This window comes from Ptychodera flava, chromosome 5, assembly GCF_041260155.1.
Source record: "Ptychodera flava strain L36383 chromosome 5, AS_Pfla_20210202, whole genome shotgun sequence".
Lineage (NCBI taxonomy): Eukaryota > Metazoa > Hemichordata > Enteropneusta > Ptychoderidae > Ptychodera > Ptychodera flava.
The window spans coordinates 46,042,762-46,049,203 of NC_091932.1; the positions used below are offsets into that span (position 1 = coordinate 46,042,762).

Sequence of the window (6,442 nt, forward strand, 5' to 3'; positions counted from 1 at the left end):
TATGTGGACGGATGAATGGATGGATGGAATAGATATAGTGATAGATACATGTAGATAGATATATAGATTGATGTATGTGTCTGTCTGTCTGTCTGTCTATATGGATGGATGGCATGACAATGGATGGAGGATGAATGGATGGATGGATAGGGGATGGATTGATTGATTGAAGGATAGATAGATAGATTGATGGTGAGACTGAATGGATGTATTAATGTATGGATACATTGATGTATGGACGGAAGGATGGCATGGATGAATTGGTAGATGAATGGATGACTGCATGTATGTACGGTATGACTGTATATGGTTGTATGTATGTATGTATGTATGTATGTATGTTAATGTATGTATATGTATGTACATGTACAATGTATGTAAGTATGTATGTATGTATGTCATTGTATGTTATTGCATGTATGTATGTATGTATGTGTGTATGTATGTACGTATGTATGTATGTACAGTATATGTATGTAATTGTATGATGTATGTATGTATGTATGTATGTATGTATGTATGTATGTATGTATGTATATGTATGTATGCAATGACAGTATGTAATTGTATGACTATGTATGTATGTAAATGTATGAATTGTTTGTATGTATGTATGTATGTATGTACAGTATGTATGTATGTATGTATGTATGTATGTATGTATGTATGAATGTATATATATGTATGTAATCTTGTATGTATGTACGTATGTATGTATGTATGTAATTGTATGTCTGTATGTATATATGTATGTATGTATGCAATGACAGTATGTAATTGTATGTATGTATGTACCGGTATGTATGTAAATGTATGAATTGTTTGTATGTATGTATGTATGTATGTATGTATGTATGTATGAATGTATATATGTATGTAATCTTGTATGTATGTATGTATGTATGTATGTATGTATGTATGTATGTATGTATGCAGTGTTTTCTCTGCATGTTCATTGAAAGGGGCACTTTCTGCCCCATTCAATAAAATTAGGGGGTAGACTTGACATTTTAGGGGGCAGTCACCTTTGATGCTGATTTTGCCTTCCTATGAAGCGCTTCCTCGATATCATTACGATCGTCACCCAGTTCAGTTGTGTCGTCTTTGTCGTATGCAGCACATATGCATAAACATCGACATGATGACGTTTGTCAGCTTTTGATGTGCTCGGTCGCTCTCTATCTTCTGTCTAATTGTCACAGTTTCCCCGACTCAGGATTCGACAATATGTTCCCTCGGGCACGATTCGGTCCGAATTTGGGGGGCTTGAATCAATGAAAATATGCACCGATCCCCATGCGCTGATCAAACGATGGTGTTGCATTGTTATACACGTGCCTATACAATGCTAAAGCTCGAATTTTCCCAACTTCCATCATTGATACACACAGTTCGTTGTACTATGCCCTTTGGTCACCCTCATATGTCAGTATATGTGGACGTCTTTGCTTGCTGTGTTGTGTGCGCGATTTCCGCGCAGTCATTGACTTTTTTAGGGTACACAATGACTCGAAATGCGCAATTTGCGCAATTGCGCAGTCGAGAGAAAACTCTGTGTATGTATGTATGTATGTATGTATGTATGTAAATGTATGTAATTGTATGTACTGGTATGTATGTACCAGTATGTATGTGTGTATTTATGTATGTATGTATGTGTGTATCTGTCTTTCTGTTTTAATTGATGGAAGTATGGTTGGATTGATGTATGAATGTATTGATGGATGGATAGATGGATAGATGGATGGATAGATTGATTGATTGATTGATTGTTTGATTGATTGATGTGTCTGTCTCTCTGTATGGATTGAGGGAATGGGGTATTGTTCGATGAATGGAACGATGGATGTCTGGGGATGGATAGATAGGTGGATGGATGGATGTATTGATTGAAGGATAGATGGATAGATGGATGGTAGGATGAATGACTGGATGGATGCATAAATATAGGGATAGATTGATGCATGGACGGAAGGATGGCACTTGGATGGATCGGTAGATGGATGGATGGATGATTGACTGTACATGTGTGTATGTTTGTATGTAGGTATGTATGAGTGGCTGATGGATGAAGGGATAGATGGAGAAATGGAAGTATTGATAGAAAGGTAGGAAGATAGTTTTGTGTATGCGCCTGTATGGATAGATGGATGGAGGTATGGTTTGATTAATGGATAGATATGGATCTGATGTATGGACAGAAGGACGGAAGGATGGTATGGATAGACGGATTGATGACTGTATGAATGACATGACTATGTGCATGTTATGTATGTATGTATGTATGTATGTATGTATGTATGTATGTATGTATGTATCTATGTATGTGTGTATGTACGCATATGAATAAGAAAGTATTTATGTATGTATGTATGTACTGGGTATGTATGTATGTATGTATGTATGTATGTATGTATGTATGTATGTATGTATGTATGTATGTATGTATAGATGTATGTCTAGGTGTATATATTGATAGATTTATGTTTCTGTCTCAATGGATGGATGGAGGTTACTTGGCTGTCTGGATGGAAGGATGGTTAGATGGATATCTGGATGTCTGAGATGGATTGATTTATGTATGGATGGATGTCTTGACAGATGGATGAATTCAAATTTATGGATAGGTTGATATCTGGATCAATTACGGGACGGACAGATGGATTGATTGGATTGGTGAATGGGTGTCTGGATGGATGGGTTGATAGGTGTCTGGATAGATGGATGGATATATGGATTGGTTGATGTCTAGATGGATGTCTGTATGGATGGATGGATTTAAGGATGGATGGATTGGATTGGTGAATGGGTGTTTGGATGGATGGATTGATGGATGGTTGTCCGGATTGGGCTGATGGATGTCAGGATAGATGGATGAATATATGGATAGGTTGATGTCTGGATGGACGGATGGATAAATATCTTAACTGATGGGTGTCTTGATGGATGGATGGATGGATGGGTGCATGGATGGATGGATAGAAAGATGGATGTATGGACAGAACGATGGCATGAATTGAAGGATTGGTAGATGGATGGATGAATGTATGCATGGATGTGTGGATGGATGGATGGATGTCTTGATGTCTGAATGGATAGATGTCTTGATTTCTGGATGGAGACTGTCTGGTTGTCTTGATATCTGTCTTGATTGGTAGGTGGAAGGGGTAGGTCCGGATTGGGAAGGTTGGTAAGTTAATGGATGGATGGATGACAGCAGCACCTGCTTTCTTAGTACCGGTATTTGGTGAACAGGTGTATCCAGGGGTGGACATGTAGATTTTTTCAACTGAACATGCTAGTGTCAAAAATATGCATATTAGGCAAACTAAAAGAAAAGAAATCCTTAAACTTGCTGAAGTTCTGTAACCACAGCCCAGATTTTGTTGAAACTTTGCATTAAGGTTCCTTCCATAAGCTGACTATGTTGGCAATTACAGATATCGGTAAGATTGAGATCTCCAAAATACACAAGATATTACAGGATCTTACTGAGTGCTCTTGTACGCAAAAGCTAAAGTTCATCATTACTTTAAAGCACGTTCCCTCCACTTTTGTGGAGGGACCGTGTTTAAAGACAAGCAGGATTTAGGCTTTAGCCATACTGGTATATATACCAGTATGGGTAAACAGGATTTAGGCTTTATACCCATACTGGTATACAAATCTGCTAAATCCTGTAAACTTGTCTTTAAACTAATGATGAACTTCAAGTATGTGTATAAGAGCACTCAGTAAGATCCTGTAATATCTTATGTATTTTGGAGGTCTCAATTTTACCGATATCTGCAATTGCCAAAAAATTTTGTGATGAGATCAGCTCCATTGAAAGACAGAGATGTAGGCCATGTATCTTGGTAATTATTGTCTTAATATAGCTTTAATTTTTTCATAGAGAATGTTACCAGTGGAGTATAATGACCAATGGAATTGTTGTTTTTGTTGAAGTCAGGTTTACAGCATGATGTCATAATGGGAGTGATGCCATCTGGTTTGCCACTGAATGAAACCTATATTTCCACAATATTTTGAGAAATTGGGATACTCTGCACACATGGTTGGCAAGGTAAGGCACTGGGTATCAATGCTGTAACAATAACCATACATTGGTACTAAGAAAAGAATCCATCAGCCAGCAAATTGCATGGAATTGTGGGCCAACTTCTAGACATTTAAAGGGGAAGTTCACCAAGCCTGGTATTTTTTCCCATGATTCACAATACATTATAGTTGATGAAGCCCTAAACTGCAACTTCCACCACTATTGTTATCTGTTTTTGTAAAAAATTGCATGAGTTATAAATAAAAGGTGAAAATGGCTTTTCCGGAATAAGTGTATGACCCCAAAGCTAGCACATATGTAAAATCAGCCTTGGTGGCTTCCCCAAGTGTAAATTATTCAAACTACATGTCACAGAGTAGGCTATACACTTGTCATACATAGAAGTAAACTTTTTATCATTTGTGTTCATGGTACTTAGCATTTCAGAATCATTGTTTTGAGAGCAGTAACACATTCTCTCATGTGATCATGCAATCTAACCCTCTCAAGCATGAACACCCTGATAAAGTTGAAGTTATTTTACCAGAAAGGTATATTACCAGAAAGTCAAGCCTGAAAGAAAGGGATAATTTAATGCTGTGCCAAAGTGCAAGCTGTCAAAGTCAAGTCCATATGTCATCATTTCTGTCAATTTTCAAAGCAGTCTCAAAATCACATTCTGATATCACAATTTCTGATTTTCTTTCCACTCAGTGGTATCTGGGATTCTTTGCCTGGCAGTATACACCGACATTCCGTGGATTTGATTCCTTCTTTGTTTATTACGATGGGAAAGAAGATTACGAAGATCACATGACTTTAGAGGTAAGAATTGACCTATCAGGAAGCTTTAAAGAGAGGAAATACCACTAAGACCCTCAAAGAAACTGTTCTTTGTAACAACTCTATCATCGTATTCACCACTGACAATGGAAGACCTGCTGCCATCTTGACAGGAATTACACTTCAAACTGAGCTTTCCGTAGCATCAAAGCTACACTCTGGGAAGGTGGTGTCAGAGACACAGGATTTATCCATAGTCCTCTCCTAGAAAAGTCTGGAATAATCCAGAAGGAATAATCCATGTTTGTGATTGGTTTCCAATGCTGGATCGCACAGCAAGTGGTAATGTTTCAAAATTATCACAGAATTTGGATGGTGTCAATTTATGGGACACATTGTCCATGTAAGTACAGGAACTTACAAATTAATATTTGTTTTTGATAGACATTTATATATAATCCCATGGTATTTTTCTCTGTTTGACGTCATCGTATACGAGTGTTTTTCGCAGAGCTGTACAACTTCGAGTCGAAGGCGAGAAGTTGTTCGGCTCCGCAAAAAACACTCGTATACAATGACGTCAAACTGAGAAAAATACCATGGGATTATATACCGTAGTTATCATATGAACAGTCTCCTTATTTTTCTTTTGACGTAGAGGGATCAAAATTATCGTGACAAAGAACATTAATTTTGTCGCGATTTGTGTTTTACTTACGCGGATTACTTTCATTTAAAGAGTAAAGCGCCCCGTCACCCAGGAGATACTTTCATTCATAAATGCCATCAAGCTGAGATTTTGATACATCGAATGGTATCTCCACCAACCAGACATACGGATTCGGTCACGTGAACATGTCAATCATTGGCTCATTCTGTACCAATGCCAAGGCAAAACGGCCATCGCCGGACATAGCATTCACCATGCTAGCGACGGATAGCTATAGTATTCAGAGTTATTGAGAATATTTACAAATAGATTTATGAAGTAAATGAAATGACACGATCGAAAAAGTAATTCTAATTCTAAGAGATGCCGTGATTTTTCAAAATATCACACAAGTTTACGACCTTGGCGAGCGCGAAAGATTCCGTTCTATGACACACAGGGTGTACCTCATTGCATGTTTGTGCCCACAACCCTGCGCGCTGCCGTCACCAGCCTCTGCTGGTGTCAACTCGTCAATCCTGGTCTAGGTCGTCAGTGTTTTCGTCTAACGGACTTTGACATTTGCAGTGACACATATCTTGCCCGTGGATATATCCTAATTTTGTTCCTTGACGGAAACTCTGTTTTGAGTGTTGTTTAAGTCAACTTTCGAAGTACATCGGATTCCACAGCGCTGCACAGCTCAACAGCTTATGTCTTCGCTACAGCAAGTTTGATTCTGAGCGAGAATTTACGAAATTTTTTGTGCAATGAAGGAAATTTATTGTTAGTCAAATGACTTTATGCTTGTGCCTCATATGTCGCTTTCCTGAAGATTATACTGTACTCATTTATTCAGTTGAACTTATGTTGAGGTGTAGGTTTCAGTTTTATCGCCAACCGGGATTGCCAGGTATGACGTCCCTATTGAGCCTACACAACATCGACTCGAGCAGCAACCTTACTGA

The 6,442-nt window shown here is 38.1% G+C and overlaps 1 long non-coding RNA gene across 1 annotated transcript in view; it reads left to right on the forward strand.

The window, feature by feature from the left end:
• The window catches only part of LOC139134103 (uncharacterized), a 37,862-nt gene that overhangs the window by 28,738 nt on the left and 2,682 nt on the right, over nt 1-6,442 (forward strand). The window contains exons 6-7 of the long non-coding RNA XR_011552718.1: nt 3,949-4,066; nt 4,757-4,867. This is a non-coding gene — a long non-coding RNA (uncharacterized lncRNA). The remainder of the gene's footprint in view (nt 1-3,948; nt 4,067-4,756; nt 4,868-6,442) is intronic.